This window comes from Canis lupus, chromosome 22 (genome assembly GCF_003254725.2).
Source record: "Canis lupus dingo isolate Sandy chromosome 22, ASM325472v2, whole genome shotgun sequence".
NCBI lineage: Eukaryota > Metazoa > Chordata > Mammalia > Carnivora > Canidae > Canis > Canis lupus.
The window spans coordinates 17,624,106-17,647,819 of record NC_064264.1 but is presented as its reverse complement, the minus strand read 5'-3'; the positions used below and the strand labels follow the sequence as shown (position 1 = coordinate 17,647,819).

The 23,714-nt window shown below is 34.3% G+C and overlaps 2 long non-coding RNA genes across 2 annotated transcripts in view; one reads left to right on the top strand and one right to left on the bottom strand.

The window, feature by feature from the left end:
- LOC118351987 (uncharacterized) overlaps positions 1-2,614 on the top strand; it is a 70,398-nt gene extending 67,784 nt beyond the window's left edge. The window contains exon 4 of the long non-coding RNA XR_004808330.2: positions 2,471-2,614. This is a non-coding gene — a long non-coding RNA (uncharacterized LOC118351987). The remainder of the gene's footprint in view (positions 1-2,470) is intronic.
- A 9,671-nt stretch (positions 2,615-12,285) lies between these two features.
- Positions 12,286-23,714, bottom strand: part of LOC112678739 (uncharacterized) — a 77,799-nt gene continuing 66,370 nt past the window's right edge. Inside the window, exons 4-5 of the long non-coding RNA XR_003147788.3 lie at positions 23,062-23,141; positions 12,286-12,360 (exon numbers count right to left, since the gene is read on the bottom strand). This is a non-coding gene — a long non-coding RNA (uncharacterized LOC112678739). The remainder of the gene's footprint in view (positions 12,361-23,061; positions 23,142-23,714) is intronic.

Sequence of the window (23,714 nt, the reverse complement as noted above, 5' to 3'; positions counted from 1 at the left end):
CCCTTGCCCCCTCATCCATTTCTTAGATGTTATCTTTCTTTTTGTAAAAAAAAAATATGTTATTTATTTATTCATGAGAGATACAGAGAGGCGCAGAGACAGAAGTAGGCTCCACACAGGGAGCCCAACATAGGACACGATCCCAGGTCTCCAGGATCACGTCCTGGGCGGAAGGTGGCGCTAAACCACTGAGCCACCCGGGCTGCCCCTTAGATGTTATCCTTGAAAGCTATTGTCTACCATTAGTTTCCAAAGTATTCTTTTAAGATTTTATTTATTTATTTACTTACTTACAAGTGAGAAGCAGATTTCCTGCTGAGCAAAGAGCTTGAAGCTGTGAGTCTCCATCCCAGGACCCTGGGATCATGATCTGAACCAAAGACAGACACTTAACTGACTGAGCTACCCAGGGACCCCCAAAGTATTTTTTAAATTAGGAGTGCACTCTCTCTTTCCATTTGATTTGTTCACACATAAAAAAACATGTTCCAGAATTAAAAGAAAATAAAATTTTCTGAGAAAGAATAAATTGGGGAGGGGGGGTGAGCAGAATTTCTACCTAGTTACGTCTCTGTGGCAACTCATCATGTCCATTAAGATCATTAAGATCTCAGTTTTCCATAACTCACAAAAAATAGTTAGCCTCACTAAGGAGATGGAGAATCAGAAATTCTGTGCATACTAACAACGTAGGTATTATGTAGTATGCAGTTACATAAACATCTTGTTGTCAATTAAGAAAATGGAGAATTTTCATGAAATTGGCATAAATACAAGTAGAAATTATAGGTTAACTATAAATTTTGGTGGAAACTGATATTTTAAAAGCCTTTAAGTTTAACTTACATTTTTCATCCTGTAATTCAAGTGTGAATGATCCAAAAACACCTTAGTTCTATAATAGCCCTATTATTTATCACCACAAAAATAGCTGACATTGTCCAGTTAGTCCAAATGTTAGGACAGAAGAAGAGTAATGGATAAAATTAATGGAATTGTTTTGATCCTTAATACTTATACCCAGTGGAATCAATTTTCTCATGCCATGTTATGGTCTGTGATATATGAGCAACTCAGAGAAAGAAAGTAAGAGTAAAGATATATTTTCTCTGTTCCCTATTCAACTCAAAAAAATGAAAAGTGTTGTTTCTATGAAGGCAACATTCCCAATTTCCAAAACCTATCAGATTTTTAAAGATCTGATCAATCTATCTTTTCCCAAAGTCTATCCCATTTTGAAAAATAATTAAGACACAAAATTAGAAATATGTACCTCACATAGGTATGAACTAATACTGTCATTGCAGTGAGTTATTATTAAAGTCACACAAGGTTGGCCAGCCAGCAATGCTTTCCATTTTCCTCAAACTTTCTTCCACCCACTAATAAAAACATTAATATATATACATCGATGTTTGCAGACACTTTCTCACTAGTGTATTATTAGCAAGCAAACATAAAGCATTTCTTATGTAAGATGTGGAAGTTACTTCCTAAAATAACTTCTTTATATTATATTTACAAATATTAGGCCTGCATTATAGGATTTCTGCAACCTATATGGGATTAGGTGTAATATGGTATATGTGTACTATGTACATAATTTTAAAAAATTATTCATGAGAGACATAGAAAGAGAGGCAGAGACATAGGCAGAGGGAGAAGCAGGCTCCCTATAGGGAATCTGATGGAAACTCAGTCCTAGGACCCTGGTATCATGCCCTGAGCCAAAGGCTGATGCTCAGCTGCTGAGCCACCCAGCTGTCCCTGTATTTACATTTTTAAGAGAGTGTCTTGGAGGGGCACCTCAGTGACTCAGTCAGCCAAGGATCTCTTGATTTCACCTCAGGTCATGATCTCAGGGTCATGAGATCAAGCCCCTCCTTGGGCTCCACGCTCAGCACAGAGTCTGCTTATCCCTCTCCTTCCTCTCCTCCTACACCTTGCTTGCATTCTCTCTCTCAAAGAAAAAGAAAAATAAGAAAGAAAAAGGAGAGAGGGAGAATGTCTTGGGTTTTCAAACAAATATGAGACTCACACAATGGTTAAATCAATTTATTGGTCCAATATTTTACAGATGAGAAAATACAGATCTAGTGAGATTAAGCTAAGTTATAGTAGAGCTAAAGTCAGAGAACTGACCTTCAAATTAACAGTCTATTTTTCCCCAACACAAAAAATGACATTTTTATGTGTCACCTGATGTACCTCATATTCAGTTCAATGTGTATCAAGAACACTGGTAGTCACAAGCTACTTTTTCATGAAATCCCTTTTCTCTTAGTTCCAAGCACATGGTTACAGTACTTTTATCAACCCTTCTCAGTTATGTGTGGCTGAGACTTTCAGCTCTGGCCAATGGAATGTGGGTAGAAGTAATAACAATATGTTCAGACCTGGACCATGATAACCTCCCACTGAGTTTTCAAACTGTTTCTTCTCTTGTCTGTTCAATAATGGTTGATGTCAGTGAAGCCTGGAGGTGACATGCATATGGAGCAGCCTCTGTCGGCCTGAGAATCTGAATACTCTTTTGAAGCAGTGAGTTCATGGAATTTGGGGAATTCACAGGTTCCAGAAATATCCATCTTTGGATTCCACGTAAAAAAGAAAATAAACCTCTCTGAATTAAACTACTGGCATTTGTGGGTTTATTTGTTATAGGATATAGTATTATCCTAGGTAACACAGACATATTAAGGGTATCACCTAAAATGGTATTAGGGTCTCTAGTTTTGGCATTAAGGTCTCTGGTCCAGTACTATGTATTGTATTTAAAGTGAGAAAATCACAATCAATTGTACTTTAAAATCTATTTCTTAGTCTCCTCAGGAATACTGCTTGTAAAAGAAATGTGTCTTTTAAATAAGAAAAAGCAATAAAAAATTTCCAGGCATTATAATTAAGATAACAGCTCATTGTGTATGAAGAAATCAAATCAAAACATCTCTTTTTGAGGATGAGATTTTGCCATTTGTGACAAGCGGATGGACCTAGAAGGTATTACACTGAGTGAAATAAGTCAGACTGAGAACGACAAATACCACATGATTTCACTCATATGTAGAATCTGAAAAACAAAACAAATGATAAACAAACAAAAAGCAAAATCAGACCTATAAACACAGAAAACAAGCTGATGACTACCAGAGGGAAGGGGATAGCGGGTGGGTGAAGGCCGGTAGGAGAAAAAGGCTTCCAGTTATGCAATGAGTATGTCACAGGAATAAGCACAGCATAAGGAATATAGTCAGTGATATTGTAATAGTGTTGTGTGGTGGCAGATAGGAGCTACACTTGTGGTGAACACAGCATAACATAAAGAAGTTGAATCACTATGTCATACACCTGAAAATAATGTAACATTGTGTGTCAACTATACTTAATTTTTTTAAAAGAGAAATGAAAAACAAAAGCCCACCCCCCAAAACAGGAAAAAAAAGAAGAAAGAAAAAGAAAAAAAGAAACAAAACTCCACAAAAATCTCTTTTGGAAAGCCAGAGAAAGAAAACTTTATATTTTAAAATAAAAAGTTATTTTCATATGGTGGTATTAGGTAAATTTAAATTAATTAGCACAGTATGAAAATTACATAAAAACACATTATTAATGGTTGTCTGGGTGGCTTAGTCCATTAAGAATCCAACTTTTGGTTTCAGCTCAGGTCACAATCTCATGGTCTCATCAAGCCTTGCATCAGGCTCCTCACTGAGTGTGGAGTCTGCTCAAAATTCTCTCACTTCCTCTCCCTCTGCCCCTCCCTCCACTTGTGCACACACACACACTCTCAAATCAATCATTCAATCAATCAATCCGTCAATAAAACATTTTAAAAACATTATTTAATATAACTTGACTACTAATAATTCAAATAAATAATGGTTGTATTTAGGAATTCTTACTCTATATAAGGTGTTGTTTATTAATGGCTTGTTAACGAATCCTACAAAAACAATATATGTTCTATTATTTTCCTCAATCAGTATCTCAAAGGTAGGTTAAGTTGGGTGTTCTGGAATGGAGATCTGTTGTATCAGGCTAACATCTGCAAAAACTGGCCCAAATGGAACCCTGCCTGGGATACCTGTGGAATCTGAGTACTATTTACTGAGGCCTTAAGAAAAGTAGTAGGTATGTATTTATCCGAGCTGATAGACAGGGATGAGAAACCAGCCCAGAGCTGAAGATCCCGACATTCAGTTACTGAGTAGCAGAAGGACTAATGGTGATGGTGATGGCCACCAGGGTATAAGGACATCAAATTTCTGCTTTTCTTTTCTTTGCCTTTATATACTTGAATGTGTATGTGTGAGTGTGTGTGTGTGTGTGTGTGTGTATCACCTAAGTTTTCCAAACTATATTAATTTGTTTTAGGGAGAGGTAGTATGAGCAGGGGGAGGGGCAGAGGGAGAGAGAGAGAGAATCTCAAGCAGACTCCAGGTAGAGTGTAGAGCCTGATGTAGGCCTTGATCCCAGGACCCTGAGATCATGACCTGAGCTGAAACCAAGAGTTGGAGGCTTAAGCAACTGAGCCACTCAGGTGCCCCTAACATGGAGCTTTGATCAATATATGAGAGAATGACCAATAATGCTATGGAAAATAAACAAAAAACACAATTAACTTTACTGGAAGGGGAAAACACTTGTTAAACATCTAGAAGATACTCAGAATAAAATCTAGAATATGAAAAAATATTATTTTACCTATAATAACCTCCAAAGTAAAGGTGCTGGCAGGGTGGAATAATATATAATAATTAATATTTAAGTGAGTGAAACTTCCCATAGAAATGGTATGGCATTGACATTATTTTTCAAATTTGCAGTAAAATATTCTAAAAAAATATGTGATCAATTGAATAAAAAAAAAAAATGAGACTGGTTCTCCACTCCTCCTTCTTCCACAATCTTTGGGATATGTTTCTGCAATGCTTCACATTAAAAGGTGGATTCATTTCCCCACCCTGGGCCTACATCCAAGGGAAACTTGCTTGCTTCTGCTCTCTCTGACTCCTACACGTGCTATGAGAATCAGGCTAGGATAACTTTCTGAAGGATGAGAGACCAGAAGAAACAAAACCAAGGCATCCTACTTGTTCAAGCTAAACCCAAACATATGAGAGAGTTTGTCCAGTATCAGTAAGTGCAAAATAATGAATTGTTATGTCCCTGCAAAATTCATGTATTAAAATCTTAACCTCCACTACGATAGTCCTGGAAGGTGGGGACTTTGGGAGATGATTAGATCGTGAGGGTACAGCCCTCATGAATGGTTATTTGTACTCTTATCAATGAGACCCTAGAGAGCTTCCCTGCCCCTTCTGCCATGTGAGGTCATAGTGAGAAGATGATCAACTATAAGCCTGCAAGCGAGCCTTCCCCAGACACTGAATCTGCCAGCACCTTGACTTTGGAGTTCCCAGCCTCCAGAACTGTGAGATATAAATTTCTGTTGTTTGTTAGCCATCTAGTTTATAGTATTTTTGTTACAGCAGCCCAAACAAATTAAAACAGTAAGTCATCTTAGCTACTCTATAACTGACCATAGACACGTAATTAAGTCCAGCTGTGTGAAGCCAAGAATTTTGGAGCAATTAGTTATACCATGTTATTGTGGCTGTATGTAACTGAAATAGACTTATTATATGCATTCTTACCCTAGACATAAAATCAGCACGATACTGCATATGAAAAACTCTTCAAAATTAATCATTTTATTTAACAAATAAATTATTAAGTAAAAGGAAAACGGTTGTGAGGGGGAAACCTACAACTTTCCAGATTTAAGGCACAATTCAACCAAATGCAGTATGTGGCTGTGTTTGGATCCTAAGTTATTTATTTATTTTTAAAGACTTTATTTATTTATTTGAGAGAGAGAGAGAGAGAGAGAACCAGACCAGGAGGAGGAGCCGAAGGAGAAGCAGACTCCTGCCTAGCAGGGAGCTCTACATAGGGCTCTATTCCAGGACCCGGGATCATGACCTGAGCAGAACACGGATACTTAACCACTGACCCACCCAGGCGCGCCTTGGGTCCTAATCTTAATAAACAAATCCTAAATGAAAACATTCAGACTTAAATAGGAAGATTTAATATTAAAAACTATTGATAATGATTTAGTCTATTAATGGTATAATAATGGGGTAGTGATTATGTTTTTTAAAAACATTCCTAATCTTTGTGAGCCATATACTGAAATATTTTCAAGGATATTATGATTATCCTTGGAACTTGCTTCAAAATAATCCAGTGTGATAGTGGTACAGAAGCGGGCCATACTGAAGAACAATGCTGCTCAAGTTTTAATGCATAAGAACATTTAGGATTCATTTAGGATTCTTGTTAAGATGCAGACTTGGATTCAGTACTTCTGTGGTGGCACAAGGAGAATCCACACGCCTAGTGAGCTCTTAGGCAAAGGCAATGCTACTGGTCCCTAGAATACACTTTGAGCTATAAGGTTACAGATAAAAAGAAAGGCCGTGAATTAGTAATTGTGTACCTGAGTAGTGGCTACATGGGGCCCCATAGAAACACTCTCCTTCATTCTATATATTTTTAATCTTTTCATAATACAATAAAAACTGTTTAAAAAAATATTTCTAAATCATTTGAGCAGATAATACCATGCTGCCACTGAAACAGTGAGGTCCCAAGTTGTGTTTTTCTCACTGACTTTAGGTATAATACCTATTTAAAGAAATGAACCACTGAGACACAGAAGAGTTTATGAAGGCTCTGTGAAGGAAGTGTCATTTTCACCTTGGTAGTGGAGAGTAGATAAGAGTCAGATATATGGGATGAGGGAATAAAAGAGTGCAGCATTTCAGGAGACAGAAATTGCTTTAGAAAATGCATGAAAGCCAGAAGGAACATCGAATGATTAAGTAGAAGATGCCTAGCCTGCGTGCTTATTAAAAGATATTTACAAATGTGCTGGGTTGCCATGGAATTTAAGAATTCAAAATATATGTTGTTGCTTTCATTGTGGGGCCTGGCCAGCAACTGGGAAAGAAAACAAACCAGGACCAAAATATAATTAACCGCAAGATGGCGCCAAAGCCCCTTCTGACCATCTCACAGCTTGAATTTTCATACTTCCTCCCCCCCCCTCCCCCCATGAAATCTGGAGTAGAATCAGAGCATAAAATAGAAACTCCATGTTTTAAGCAAGTAGTTAAAATAATTAAAATTTGAACCTAGCTATTACCAAGAATGATTTAATCATGAGGGAACTCATGCATTTTAATCACAGATATTAAATGCATTTTATTAGTTCATATTAAGTGATAGAAAAAGTACATATTCATATTTGATAAGTTTATTCTTCCTTAAATATCTTGGGAAAACTGCAGATAAAGTTTTATTGGCAACACTAATAATAATACCATTAAAATGAATTCTGTATCTTTATTTACCATATCCATTATTATAAATGGTTTTTGAATACCTTTTCAAAAAAGTTTTTTTCAGACTAAAAAAAAAAAAGGAAAAAACTAGTAATTTCCTAAAACTTTCCTAAAACTTTTCATAATAGAATGAACTTAATTGTTAATATAAAAAAAGTATGTGATTTAAGTACCAAAATGTATTTTGGAAAAAATATTTCAATATTACATTTATTGGATTATGTTTTGACCATACAAAGATTACCCTAGCCCTATTTTTAGGTGGTTAAGTTTTCCACGCTAAATTTTCCATACATTAGAAAACAGGAGGACAGCAATCCTATTAAGCCACTGCTATTAACGAGCTACATGTGTAACTTGTCCAAAAATTTCAGTACCAACAAGTAAATTTAAAAATTACTTATTGGGTAGCCCAGGTGGCTCAACGGTTTAGCACCACCTTTGGCCCAGGGCCTGATCCTGGAGACCCGGGATCGAGTTCCGGGTGCTCCCTGCATGGAGCCTGCTTCTCCCTCTGCCTGTGTCTCTGCTTCTCTCTCTCTCTCTGTGCCTCATGAATAAATAAATAAAATCTTAAAAAATAATAAAAATTACTTATTGTGGATTTACTATATACTGTACAATGTGTGATTTGAATGATATCCAGTAAAATATAAATAAGGTATAATGTGAAAATATGTATGATGAACAGTGTTAAATATGGAAGAACATTCCAGCTATGGTTGGGAGTTCATTAGTTAATTAGTATTTGGACATTTCATTACAATAACAATAAAATAAGAAGCCAGAATAACATGGGCTTGGGAGTAAAGTTAAGGTAAAAACTGAGACAGCATTTGGATACTACTCTTTCAAGAAGCAGGACACTAAAGAGAAAGATAAAGCTAGGAAAGTATCTTTGATGGGAATGCAAGAAAAAGAATGATTTAGAATAAAATACTGGATTTACTGTGTAGGTAAAATGAGAGTATCCAAGCGATATGCCTTCCAAGTTGGGGCTGTATTCATATACTGTGGCTTAATAACAAAAAGAGCTTTTTTAACATAGGAAATAAGATACAGTTGAGTTTTTACTGTCTTGTATCTGTGATTTCATAGAGAATATATGTATCACTTATTTTTCAGGGGTGAGTCTACAAGATAGTTAAAAATGTATATTACTACAAAATAAAGATTATGTAACTCAAAATGATATGAGAAATTTTATGATGAAACACCAGTCAGAACTGAATTTGGAACTTTCAAAAGGAAATACTGCTTATAATTTAATATTTTAGGGAAAATATTAAATTATAAGAAATAAACTATTGCATTGTAAAGATTGTTAGAGCCATGTCATTAATAAACATTATAGGTGATTAGTAATCACAATAAAAGTTGCAAGGCAATTGGATGTTTTAATTAATAATGATCATTTTAAGTAACTTACTTTATTTACTTAATATATAAGCAATTTACTAAACTGCTTAGCAAACGTGTTTCATTAAAAAAATATTAGGATAATCAGCTTGTGCCTCCAGTCCTAAATCTAAATAAATAGAGGAGACCAATTAGTAAGTTTATTTTTCACAGAAATTCATGCATATAACTTCTTCTATGAGCAGTAGGCCTCTGGATAGCAGAGACATTTCAACATTAAATGTGATGAAATAAATTAAAATATGATAAACAGATGAATATAAAAAATGAAATTACTGTTGTACATAAATGATTATTGAATTAATTGCACTCTTAAAACTTAGGGTTTAAGTTTTTTAACCTAATAGGATAGAATGTTTATGTTTTTATTTCTCCAAAGTCTTCTGATTTTTTTTCCTTATCTATTACTCAAAACCAAATCATAATGTCTTTGATGTTAAGATAATATTGTTTAAATATGCCTAAGCTCTACCTTGGCCAATATAAAGCACCCTCACTTCTTAGGGGAGATTCATTGGCAAATGATCCCTTAAATAGAATGAGATCCTTAGCATTTATTATTTTATAATTGATTAGAAAAGAATGTAGGAATTCTTTATAGTGAGAATGCTTTGTAAAAAACTTGTACATAAAAAGAAATGCTTTATATGGAGGGGCAAAATCAGTACAGAATATTTTAGTAGCAGGAATCTCATTTTACTTCTTTTATTAAAACATTATCATGACAGACATGTTATTTAAAGAAAGTAAATATTCAGTGATATTTTCCCCAAAATTACAAAACTCATTTATGTTTGGTTTAATAATTGGTAAGATGTATTTCTCCCAAACTGTGAGCATATTGCCCTAAAACCACATTTTGGTAATACATCATTTTTTGATGATGAAAAGTTGAATTTTGCTCTTACGCTGGTACTCAGACATGTGGCATTGTTGCTGTTCACTAGACATTATTGCTTGGAGAAGGAGTCAAGTGGTGATTTCCACAGGCAATAAGTTACTTATTTTTTTTTTAAGATTTTTAATTTTTTTTTATTTGAGAGAGAATAAGATGTACAGAGAGAGAAAGAGAGAAAGAGAAGCAGACTCCCCTCTGAGCAGAGAGCCCAATGTGGGGCTCCACCCCAGGACCCCCAAATCATGACCTGAGCCAAAGGCACTTAACCAACTGAGCCACCCAGGTGCCCCAAGTTACCTATTTTTTAAAGCATTGTTAGAAGACATTGTCTTGTAGCATTTGTTTATATTTTCCCCCTTAAAGCTATGGACTTAATTTTGTTTCTTGAGCCTTTCATTATGGTTACAAGCATTAAAATTATTTTTCTTTATGTCTATTAAATTACATTGGGGTCAAATAAATTTATACTTGTTAGGTATAAATCATCCTTGCAATTCCTGATAATATCTTAAATCTCATTTGTGAAAAACAGGTCATTGGTAAGAGAAAAGGATCCTCTTTGGTATCCAGAAAGTAAACTAGTACCAAAGTATAAGCCATAACCAAAAATCTTTTTCTATTGTGCTGACCAATTGGAGAGCATAGAATGAAATATAAAATTCAATACATGACATATAGAGTTTAATCTACTCAATTCATTAGGGGTGTGTGTGTGTGTGTGTGTGTGTGTGTGTGTGTCAGGGTGGAGGTGGGGGTGAGCAGACTGGAGTAATTATTTGCTATTCAGAACACTAGTTTAGAATCCTTCTAGAAAAATAAAGATCTACACAAAAGGGGAAGAAGTCAAATTTTCATCTAAATTTGCTTTCTACCCTGTAATTTTAAATCTGCAATATAGACAGGGAAGTGGAAACATGAAAATCCAAAGCTGTTCATATCCATCCTCTTCATTACTACTGGCATCATTCAATTACAGATGTTTTTCCCTATTAGCCACTGCATCTTGTGTTTTAGTTTTAGAAAGAAAAATTTATTAGCATTGATAAATAGTTTATTTAAACTTATGTAATGCTTTTATTAAAACTTTCAATTTCCTCCTGAAAAATGTACATAAAGGTAATTTTATGTGTATTTAATTTTTCAGAGTTAAAAGGAAAATGCATTGCTAGATGCCATATAGATCAAAATACTGAGATTTTGGGAGGAGGGGCAAGATGGCGGAAGAGTAGGGTCCCCAAGTCACCTGTCCCCACCAATTTACCTAGATAACTTTCAAATCATCCTGAAAAACCTACGAATTCGTTCTGAGATTTAAAGAGAGAACAGCTGGAATGCTACAGTGAGAAGAGTTTGCACTTTTATCAAGGTAGGGAGATGGAGAAAATACTGAGATTTCATCTTAGAAATATATACTCATTAATAGCACTTAAATATTAAAAGATAATGAAGAGATAGGGTTCAAAGTAATCTTTCTAATTAATTTAATTTTCTATGATTATCTTTCTGATAAATATTTTACAATGGTTACCTTTCTTAAATAGAAATATGAATTGGAGATGTGCAGCTCTCCTCAAAATGCATTTGCATCTTTAAATAACTAGACAAATTCCCTAATGCCATGAGAATTGTTTGAACTTTAAATATTTAGAAATGAAGTCTTGAAAGAAGCATGATCCTTAATAGAATGATGCTCCTTAGGAAAAAACAAAACAAAACAAAACAAAAAACAAAACAAATGAAATGACTTTCTTATCACTGCAATTAGACATTTACAAAATGATGAATGAATGAACAAATGCTTAATTCTTGTGCTAGAAAATATTTTTAATAATGACAATCAAACTTCTACTTAGGGGCCCTAGTGGCTCAGTGCTTGAGCCTCTGCCTTTGGCCTAGGTTGTGATCCCGGGGATGGGATGGCTCCTCACATGGAGCCTGCTTCTCCCTCTGCCTAGGTCTCTGCCTCTCTGTGTCTCTCATGAATAAATAAATAATTAAAAAAAAACTTTCACTTAACTCTAGGTTTTATGCCTTTTATGCCCACATCATCATCATTCCCCTACTAATGTTTCTCCCTGGTTTTTACCCACAGAAAGCCCATTTAAAAAAAAATCAATTCTTTCTGTTTAAACTAAAAACCCACAATACTAATCATTAACATTTTAAACCAATAACATTAGTTTCAAGGTGAATTTCTATTGCTACTTGCTTTGTTCTTGCTTAGGAAAAGTGAAGAATTTTTTTAGAGGGGGTATTAATGACTAAAATATATACTCTAAATCAATACACTTGGATTATACTTAATGAATCAGGCTTTTTATGAATCTCTCTAGATTTTCAGAGTTCAATGACTATTAATTCAGCCACTATTTATTGAGTGTTTACTATATTCCAGGCATTCACAGAAGTGCTGAGAATACAATAAATTAATGAAAAATACTGATAAAACAAAACCAAAAATCAGAAAACAGAATATGCCATGTGGATACGCATTTTGATATTTTGTTTTTAAATAACAAGTAGCAAACAGAAAATTATCACAAGATGCTCCACTATTACCTGTTTGGATTATGCTACTGCCTATGAAGAAAGCACTCAAAGAACTTCAAGCCAATAGCCAGTGATCAGTATCTTGATGTTCAGGAAAAAAAAAAAAAGAAAAAGAAAAAAGCTGTGAAAGCCTATAGGAAATATTGTTGAAAGTATTACATGATAGCTTGTTCAGAGAACAAGGATAATCAGTGATCTCTTCTGTAAAATAACAGTGGTGCTCCTGTACTATTCATTATAGGCTCTTTCTCCAGATATTAGATTACACAATACTTTAAGAATCAAATTCATAATGAATTACAAATTTAAAGACAACACCCTTCTGCAAAGACTTATTATAAGCTCTCAAGGTTAGAGTTAAATATAAACAGTGTTAAAATACAACAGGCAAACTCTGAATTCCCAATGTGCATGTAGTTAACCGAAATGCTGGACTTATGAACTCATTTGTACCTTTGTCTCTCTGTAATATTTCCTGATACATAAAAAGTGTTCTTTTCATTTTTCAGAATTTTTTTAAGATTTTATTTATTTATTCATAGAGACACAGAGAGAGAGAGAAAGAGAGAGCGAGAGAGAGAGAGACGGAAGGCAGAGGGAGAAGCAGGCTCCATGCAGGGAGCCTGATGTAGGACTCGATCCTGGGTCTCCGGGATCACGCCCTGGGCTGAAGGTGGCGCTAAACCGCTGAGCCACCTGGGCTGCCCATCATTTTTCAGAATTAATTATATCTTGATTGCCTAATCAATATATATCTATATATTTAAATCTTAATATTTCATCAAGATTAAATATACAAAAATCACTGATTAGTCTGTGGTAGCAGTCAAGGTTGGAGTTATTTCTCTAGGGTACACAGAAGAAATTCCAAGAGGTAAAGTGGCAGGGCCCTTAAACTGGCAAATTCTCTACACAACTACCTGGAAATCAAAAAGTAATCTTTATGTATTTTCATTATAAAGGGGATTATTGGATATTTTAGAAAGGTTCATATGAATATATTTCCATCTTCATCAGAACTAGGTGACCCATCTTTTCCTTAGAGTGATAAAGCTATTTTATTTTTGTCCTTTTTGGCAGAGAGAGTAACTTTTTGACTGAAGACCCAGCTATGTACTGATTTTTCTGTTGCCCTGGATCTTGGGGGTTCTAATATTTCCTAGTGTAACATGGTTAAACATCACTTGGCAGCAGCTTATGAAAGATTCTTAATAAGCCAATTAATACATATCATCTCTCAGGTAAGGAATCAAGGTTAGAAAGAAAATTGAGATAAAATTTAATTAATTTTGTTTCTGAAATAAATTTGACAGGCAGGTACAAAAATTGGGAGGATATTATTTCTCTATTACCTATTAATGTCACTATTCTTACAATTACCTTTATTATCTTCAATAACCAAATGTTAATCATTGATTTTAATGTTTACACTAATTAGTGATTTTTTTATAATAAACAGGAAATAACCTATCTCCAAATTTAGTGACCAGAGTGGATCTTGCCACATTGTAATCCATGTCAAAAGGAATTAATCATAACACTTTAAAATATAGATTGTCTCCTTTCAGCTATTTTTGGGGTAATAACTTAGCAAAGCCCATTTGCTCAAATGCATAAATATACTGTCCTATTGAGTGTCTTGAAATGGCAATTGTCCGGTGACCTATAAGTATTTTAGTCTTCAATATCTTTGCAACAATGTCTTGGAAATGAATGAATAATAAGTAGAAAATATGAGGTGATTATTCTTCTATGCCATGGTACTTAAAATGTACTGTGATATTGTGTTTTATCCTGGGTCTCACCTTTATAGTGACATAAGTTAAACCTCAAAAGAACTTTAGAAAAACAAGACAGATCTTTAGAATGTAGAAAGTATATTAAGGTAATATGTGGCTTGAATTAGGATGATGAGGTGGGGAAAATAGTAATCTATGTTATTTCTGTATTTATTTTCCAGATTAATTGTGTTATAAATAGGAAGTAAAGGAGTGCCCAGTGATACAACCTGTCTCCTCTTCCTTCATCCCATAATCACAGCCCATAATTGTTGCCAGATGGGACAAGGAGAGTAGGAGGTTTCATTTCTTCCTAGTACTATTTTTCTTCCTTTTCAATGTTTTTCTTTTGTTTCATAATAATACTGCACAGAACCACTTTCTATGTTAATAAATTTCTACCTTATCTCTAAAATCATAATAAAATACCACATTCATGTACAACTTAGATAGGCATGAAGGTTATATACTAATATATAAATGCATTAACTGACACAAAACAAGCTCTTCAAATTTCTTCATTCCTGAGAATGAGATCAACTGCAAACTCTAAGAATGAAGTAGCAAGAAAACCATTAATATTTCTATTGAATTCACTAGTGTTTAGTATGCTTAAATGCTTGAAAAAAAACAAAAAGAAAATATTATATGTAGTTCTCTCAAAAATAGAAAAAAAACATGGGGGGAGAAAAAGTGAGGTAGAGAGAAAAGAAGAGAATGAATTAGTTAATACCTCACCTCAAATGATTATAATTTCATTGTGGGTATAATTGAAACCAAAAAAAAAAAAAAACCAAACACATTAGATTATGGACTCTCTGGGTTTCTAAGAGGATAATAAGCAAGGGAGCATTCAGAGCATGTTGAAAATGGGGAAAAGAAAAAAAAAAAGAAAATGGGGAAAAGATGTTGGTGACAGACCATAGAAATAATGCATAAAACATGGAATGGATGAAGAAAGCAAGCTACGAAGACGTTTTAGGTAGGACAAGTACACCGAAAATAGTACAAGGAAAGGTTTGACTAGATTGCATTACAAGTCATGCTGTGAAATAATACCATTTCCTAATTTGAGGAGATGCTTAATGGAGTAAAACTTGGTATTTATGAAAGAATTTTAATTGAATTAAACGTAACATATGAATCCATACATACAAACACCCTGAAAACAAGAGTGAAATGGTGAGCAATGCAGTGGGGAAATTATTCCATTTTGGAATGTGGAAAAGAGACCTCAAGGTGATAAAATAAATACGTGTATGAATGAAATTAAGTGTTTAGTTTGATCTATTTGAATTAGGGTTGAAAAATGTGCAGTATCTAGGGGCGGCTGGGTGACTCAGTGGTTGAGCCGCTGCCTTTGGTTCAGGTCGTGATCCTGGGGTCCTGGGTTTGAGCCTCACATCGGGCTCCCCACAGGGAGCCTGCTTCTCCCTCTGCCAATATCTCTGCCTCTATCTCTGTGTGTTTCATGAACAAATACATAAAATCCTTAAAAAAAAAAAAAGAAAATTGTGCAGTATCTAAAAATAAATAACAAAAAATAAAAAAAAATAGATAAAAATAACCAAATAGATTGTGGCATCACCAATTGGTGACTAGTTTTTGTTGTTGTTTTGTTTGTTTTCATTTTTTTGTAGTTCAACTGAAACAGATAAGTTTAACGATCAGAATAAAATGGGCTCAATTAGGAAAACCTGTTTATTATAAAAGGTGCTTTGCAGTATAATAAATCTTTTTCAAGTTGATTTTTTTCATAGGATTTAATATATATGATTATTCTTCAGTTTTCCAAATTAAATTGTTCAGGCGGCCATAAGTTTACTGATACTCCAACAATGTTTAACAAATGTACTATTCCTCACTAGCGATTCATAGTTGAACAAGTTGTGCAAAAAGTACACTGAACACAGTGCACTAAAGCGGTGTTTCCATACATCCACCTACAGTGCATCACCCTAAGTGATTTATATTTCATTTTTCACTAAATGAACTTGTGCCCTTAGAATACAAAAGATGTAATCAAGGAAGAAGTGTATGTGGTCTGTGTCTCTGAACAGTGTTATCACCCATATATATATTTTTTATGTTTCACATACTTTAAGTCTTTTTTTTATTGGAGCTCAATTTGCGAGCATATAGCATATCACCCAGTGCTTATCCAGTCAAGTGCTCCCCTCAGTGCCCATCACCCAGTCACCCCAACTCCCTGCCCACCTCCCTTCCCACTACGCCTTGTTCATTTCCCAGAGTTAGGAGTCTCTCATGTTCTGTCATCCTCACTGATATTTTCACTCATTTTCTCTCCTTTCCCCTTTATTACCTTTCACTATTTTTTATATTCCCCAAATGAATGAGACCATATAATGTTTGGAAAGATGAATGGATAAAGAAGCTGTGGTCTATGTATACAATGGAATATTCTTCAGCCATTAGAAACGACAAATACCCACCATTTGTTTCGACGTGGATGGACCTGGAGGGTATTATGCTGAGTGAAATAAGTCAATCGGAGAAGGTGACTAGTTTTTATAAGGTTAAGTAAGTATCATTTTAAGTTGATTGATTTATATTAGAGAATTTAAGTCTATTTGAATTCTGACTATACAATTTTATAGACTTATCCTACTGTGCATTTTTTTGTTTTTTTTTTTTTTTTTTTTTTTGGCCAGAGTTAGCTGTCTGAATGGTCTTAGTGTACTTTATATTGGATGGCTTTTTCTGAATACAACTGTTCTTTTTGGAAAAAAAAATTAAGTATGAGAATATTAAAATATAGATTAATTCATTTAGAAATGTTACTTTAGAATATTTCTAAATATCAAATAAGGGAAATGAAAAAATATAATGGTTTCAACTAAATATTTCTCCAAATATGTGTATAAATAATATAAAATACAGCATATATAAATGACAAATAATTATATATAAATGCCTATAATGCATTTTTACATTATTAAATGAAGTTATTACATATAAGCTGTTTTATACATATACATTTAGATACATTTAAACCAAAAAAAAATACATTTAAACACCAATACATTTATTGGTGTTTTTAAATCACCTTAAGGTGGCTCTTCCTACTTATGATCATTAATATTCAGGGCAGCCTGGGTGGCTCAGCAGTTTAGCTCCCCCTTCAGCCCAGGGCATGATCCTGGAGACCAGGAATCGAGTCCCACCACCGGCTCCCAGCATGGAGCCTGCTTCTCCCTCTGCCTGTCTCTGCCTCTCTCTCTCTCTCTCTCTCTCTCTGTCTCTCTCTCTGTGTGTCTGCCATGAATAAATAAATAAATAAATCTTTTTAAAAATTTATTAATATTCATTAATATAAAAATATGAATAATTTTAAGATATTTTGAGTATAGTCCTTTAAAGACACACTTTAAAAGTATTTATAAGATCAACATATTTATAATCCTTAAAAAGATTCATAAAGAAATTATTTCCAAATTTACTTCTGTGGTACAATCATATTTATGTTACAGATACTCACTTTGTAACATTAACTGGTTCAGAGATTATCCAGAGCAGATTGCATTTATTTAGTGATAATGAAAACAGATAAGACATTTGGGTAAAGTTTTCATCCATCAGTTTTCCCACTGCTTCAATTGCAGAGAATATTATCTCTAAATAATACAAAATTATGCAGGAATATATGAAAATATAGTACTAGACTTGGATTTTAAAGAGAGTTTGAATAAATCATTAATTATCCTGATTTGTTGATGCCCACCATTAATAACACTATATACAAGCACAATAAGCATATTTAAACTAATGTTGATTTTTCCCGTCTGCATCTGAGCAGTGTTTGGGCCTCCTAAATGCTAATTATTGAGAGACATAAAGATGTTTATGGTTATAATAAAGCCATTAATATAATTCACAAGGTTTTCTATAGTAGATTGTCTACAAATAATATTGACTCTATTAATTTCCAGGGCCATTGAATACAAGTGATTATGGAGGAATTGCCCTGTCATGGCCGTGAATAAATCATGTTCTATGCTCCACTGGACAACACCTCTTAAAATTATATTGGAATCTATAAATATGATCTGGACAAAGGATGGAAGCATTTATGGTAGAGTAATGACAGTGTGATAGTAAAGCAAAAATAAATGGAAGTTAAGAGATCTGTGGCTTAAGTCTGGTCTTTGACTAGCTATGTATTTGTAGAGATAAACCAATGACTTCTTTTCCTCTTTTGCAATGCTTAGAATTCCTAATGACCTTTCCAGTTTAATTTGTGGTTTTAAAATGATACAGTGTATGAAAATATAAGATTATTGATTAGTTCAATTAATTGTACATTAATTTGGAAAAAGCCTACTCACTTCACACTGTAAAAGTTAATTTTGTGGAAAAAAAATAATCTAGTAGTTTATTCAGGACTTAACTTACACTGAGTTTTTAATATGGAAAATTTATCTTTGAGTTTTCCCTTTTACTCACATGATATTTTATGCCCCAGTTTGTTTGGTTTCTGACCTAGCTAGTTATTAACATACTTGATCTTGTGGGTATTTAATTCCTGCAAGAAAGCAGACTTGCTGAAAGGTTAAATAAAATTTGTTTACATGAAATCAGTACATGGAATGTGGTCATCATGAATATTTATGACAGTGTGATTGGGATATATAGTCCTTGGAGAAAGATTTTATTTCAAAATATCATGTACTGAGAAAGTAGAGATAATGCATAAAAGACTAAAATTTCTTACATTTTTTGAAATGTGATATTAAGGATTTTTTTGTTTAAACATGATGAAAGATTATAATAAATGCCATGCTTCTTTAAATTTAATTTTTATCTATTTTGCACATAGTGTATAAAAATTAATATTGCTACTTGTCTATCATGTATCTATCTATATGTAAGCATATATATAAACCTGTGTATGCGTAAGCTATTTACGTAAGCATCATTCTAGTTTGAGTTGTCTGTTTGTTTTTTAATTCAAGACCCTGAGATCAAGACTTGAGCTGAAATCAAGAGTCAGACACTTAAGTAAGACTGAGCTACCCGGGCTCCTCAGTTTGGATTTTTCTTTTTCTTTCTTCTTTCTTCTTTCTTTCTTCTTTCTTTCTTCTTTCTTTCTTTCTTTCTTTCTTTCTTTCTTTCTTTCTTTCTTTCTTTTCTTTCTTTCTTTCTTTTCTTTTCTTTCTTTCTTTCTTCCTTTCTTTCTTTCTTCCTTTCTTCTTTCTTTCTCTCTCTCTTTTTTCTCTTTCTTTCTTCTTTCTTTCTTTCTTTCTTTCTTTCTTTCTTCTTCCTTTCTTCCTTTCTTTTTCTTTCAGATCTGTTTATTTATTTGAGAGAGAGAGAGAAAGAGAGAGAGAGAGACAGTATGGGCTAGGGGAGGGGAAAAGACTCCCCACTAGGCAGGGATTTCCCCCCTGTGTGCGGCTGGATCCCAGGATCCTGAGATCACTACCTGAGCTGAAGGCAGATGCTTAACCATCTGAACCAACCAGGTGCCCCAAGTTTTTCTTAATTAATGATTCTTAGGTCTTTATTTTCCCTGCACAATAATTATTTTCCCATATTTATATAATACTTGTGATAATTCCTCATATCAAGCCTTAAAATATAAGCTAAAATCTGTATCTTGGTAGGAAGTATATAACTTTGAGTTAAAAAATTCTTAAAGTTCCTGAGTCATATATACCTAAATTTTAATCTGATTATTACCACTTAACTATATCACCATAGACAAATCTCCGAACTGCCAAATTTTAAGCATCTCACCAATAGCATATAGATTATAAGAGTATAAAATATATAGTTTTTGTGAGAACAACATAAATTCATAGTAAGTACTTAATGTTATCTTGAATCGTGAACATGCTGAGAGACTGAATATACAAATAGGCAATGGCCAGAATATATATAAAAATAGAACTCTGCCCCACAACCTGCAATAACTTGCCTAGGAGACCAGCCTCGTTATTTGCAATAACCAGTCCAGGAAGCCAGCCTGCTGTAAGTTGAAATTGAAGGAAGCCCAATTGCTATCCTTGTAATAATCTAGTAAGCTAAGCAATAACTTCTGGAACAATCAGCCTAAACTGTCCAGGACTCGATTAATAACTGACAGCTTTCTTGATTTTTGTCCCCCCTTCTAACTTAGACTCAACCAGAGAAAGCCAAATATACAACCCCCTCATCAAAACCACTGCATACCTTGCTTCTAGTTAGCCTGCCTCCAGCTCCCCCATGCCAACGGCCTCTAATCAAAACATACCTGAAGTCTTCCCTTTGTTCCACTATAAAGACTTCCCATTTCCCTGCCTGCCTTTGAGTTCCTGCCAAAATCGAAGGGACCTGGTGGATCCCCTTGCTATAGCAAGCTGTTAAAAGATCTCCTTTGCTCTTCTCACTTATTCTTTATTTTGCTTTGTACGAGAGACAGCATTAAAAATCTCAACATCATTGTGCATTACACAGTATATAACAATATATACATGGACTATACTGTTGAACAGCATTTTCGCACATGCAAGATCTCATAACTTTGCACCTATTTACTTCTCTAATAATAAATAGCTTAACTGGATCAAAGAGTGGTGGGACTCATCTAACATATGAAAACTCCAATGAATCACCTAGACTTTAGGGCACTTTTTACCTCGGTTAAACTCAGAAGCTCTGATTAGTGCTCTAACCAATATAATACAATTAAAAGGTTACCTTTGATTGGCCTGCATACCAGATAGAAGAAGCTAATACCACAGAAATGTCTGTGTGATTTTCATGTAGCTGACACCATTCATTCATTCACTCAGTAATATTTTTGAACGGCTACTAGTATGTGATATCAATATTTGATATCAATACAAAGTTCAGTGCTATCGTATAGTTTGCCCAAGGTGAGAGGGATACAGACACCAAGCAAAAAATAATAGAAATAATTATAAAAATTACACATTATAGCATGTTAGATGGGCTATATTCTATAGATAAGAAGGTACTTCAGGGTAAGGGGAAGAGGTTTTCCTTTGAAAAGGAGCCAACACTTAACCTAGAGTACTCAGGGTAGGTTTCATGTAGAAGATAGTGCTTCATAAACTACTGGAAGAAGTGACAGAGCAGGCAGATACCTGGTGGAAAAGTGCTTCAGAAAGAAGAAGCAGTGACTGCACAGGAGAAGGGGGTTTGCCAGAAGTGGGCTAAAGAGAATAATGGGGCCCAGTGTGGATGGACTGAGGTGAGTATAGTAGACACCGACATCAGAAGAGCAAGCAGGATGGAGCAGAATGAGGTGGGAAAGGTAGGATGTGTAGGGTTTGTGGGGCATTGTGAAATCTGTGGCTTTTACTCTGTGGGAAGTGAGAAACCATTGCAAGAGTTTGAACAGAGGAGTAATACGATAAGATTTACATTTTAAAATGATCATTTGGATATATAAAGAATATGTGAAGCATAGAGGTCAGGGGTCAAATTTAGAGACAAAGATCCAAGACCAAAATCTATGGTACTAATCCAGGCTGGAGATGGAGCTGTCTAGGACTAGGGTGGTAGCAGTGAAGATGATAAAAGCAGTTATATTCTCATAAAAGCTTGAAGATAGCCAGCGATATTTGCTAATAGATTAGATATGTGGTGAGAGAGAAAATAAGGAATCAGGGATAACACCAAGAATTTTTGCCTGACAAACTGGAAGAAACTTCATTAAAAAATGCTATTACTTGTATGTTTGAGGAGAGAAAAAGATCAGAAATTCTTTTCTTACACTCTCAGTGATTTTTGTTTCTGGACAATCTCCCTCTTTTATCCCTGATTTTTATTATCAGTATGCTATCTGTTTGAGTAACCTTAAGATGTCTGTAAACATAAAATAATTATTATTTTGGAAAAACTTGTAAGCTTTGGCTAAATATAATTTGAATTTCTACTATGATTTCAAAGTTTTCATCTTACATTTAAAAAAAAATTGAAACACAAAAATACTAGGTTCTTTTGTCCTTGGTACACCAGCCTCTATAATCCTATACAATCCTCCCTTCAGCTGGAGAGGCGGGTGTGATTTAGAGGCAAGTGAATTTCTCCTCCAGTTCCTCTCTCGGAATTCTGCTGGGGCGCAGTGCTCATGCTAGCCTCAGGATCAGGAAAGTGAGGGATCTTCTATCCGGTACATGAGGATTAAGAAGGTGGAGCCACAGAATTAACTGCTATTGTTATTCACCAGTAGAAAGCCTCTATTAAGCATCTCTGAAAGTCAGCACAAAAACTCTCTTATATAATGTACAATGAAAATGTGTTTTCAGAAAGAAATGGATTTTTTTACTTAAACTTCCTATCTTAGATTTCAACTCAGCCTTTTAAACCTGCTTCTCCTTCAGTTTTTCCCATATCCACACAGTTTGGTTCGAGTCATAATCTTAAGAGTCATTGGGATCCCTCTCTAATTTTCACACTGCATATAAAATCATTAACTAATGTTAATACCAGCAATAAATAGCAATGGTATTAATTACTTATTGAGTTCTATGTGTCAGGCATTGTGTTAATAGCTTTATATTCACAATCTCATTTAATTATCTCAACAACGCTTTGAGGTAATTACCATTATTATTGTGAAGACACTAAAGCTTCTCGCATAATTAATTTGCCCAAGAAGATGGAATTTAGAAAACAGAGAATGCAGGATATATTACTTTGCTGCATTAGACAGTCTTCCTAAGTTGCGTCAATCCTCTCATCTACATTTTTTTTTATGTTGTCTACTTGTCTCTGTCCCAACTGCCATAACCATAATACATTTCCTTCTTTCTTAGGCTAATGCAGTGGTCTTATCAACTGTCTCCCTCCACTGTTCTTGCTCTGTTGCTCTGTCATCCATTTTCCACAGGGCAATGGTAGATATCTTTCAAAATGGAAAAAAAAAAATCATGTTTATCCTCCTGCATTAAAGTCAGTCATGTTATCATATTACCCTTAGTCTTGTCATAAAAGTATAAACACCTATTTGGATAGTCACATGTTTGGTCCTTACCCTACTCCTGTATACTAGCTTTCCTGGTTTTGTAGCTCAAATTCTTAGCATCTTCAGAGGTAATGAAGGATCTAGCTCATCTGAAAAAAAAATACGAGATTACCTTTTAGTAATTTAAAATTAAATCGTAACTGCCAAGTATAGTGCTTTTGACAATGTCTTTATTTTCTACCACTAGTTAAATATGTGAGGAAAGCAAAATTGTCATGAGAACACTGTTTTGCAAAAATCCAATCAGTGAATGAGAATTTTGCTGCATTATATCAAGGGTGATTTCAGTAGACTATGTTAACCTGTTGAGCAAATACATACTTGCCACTGGATCAGCAAATTGTCCTTCCCAGTAGAAAACAAGATACCTTTGAACACTTTTCACACTTTTACACTTCCATTTCTTATCTCCACACTGGCCATCATAATTATGTTAACACTCTGAAAGTTAGGTGGAAAAATAGAATTCATTTGAGTTTATTTTTATAATTTATAATAATTGAATGGGTCTGAATCCCTGATTTGATCCTAAGTCACCAAGATTTCAATATAACTTTCACTGAAATTCCTTAAACAGCTATTTACAGATTATTATTTGGAGTAGCTTACCTGAATCCATTTTGATTTCATTCTTGCATAGTCATTTAATTATTAAATAAATA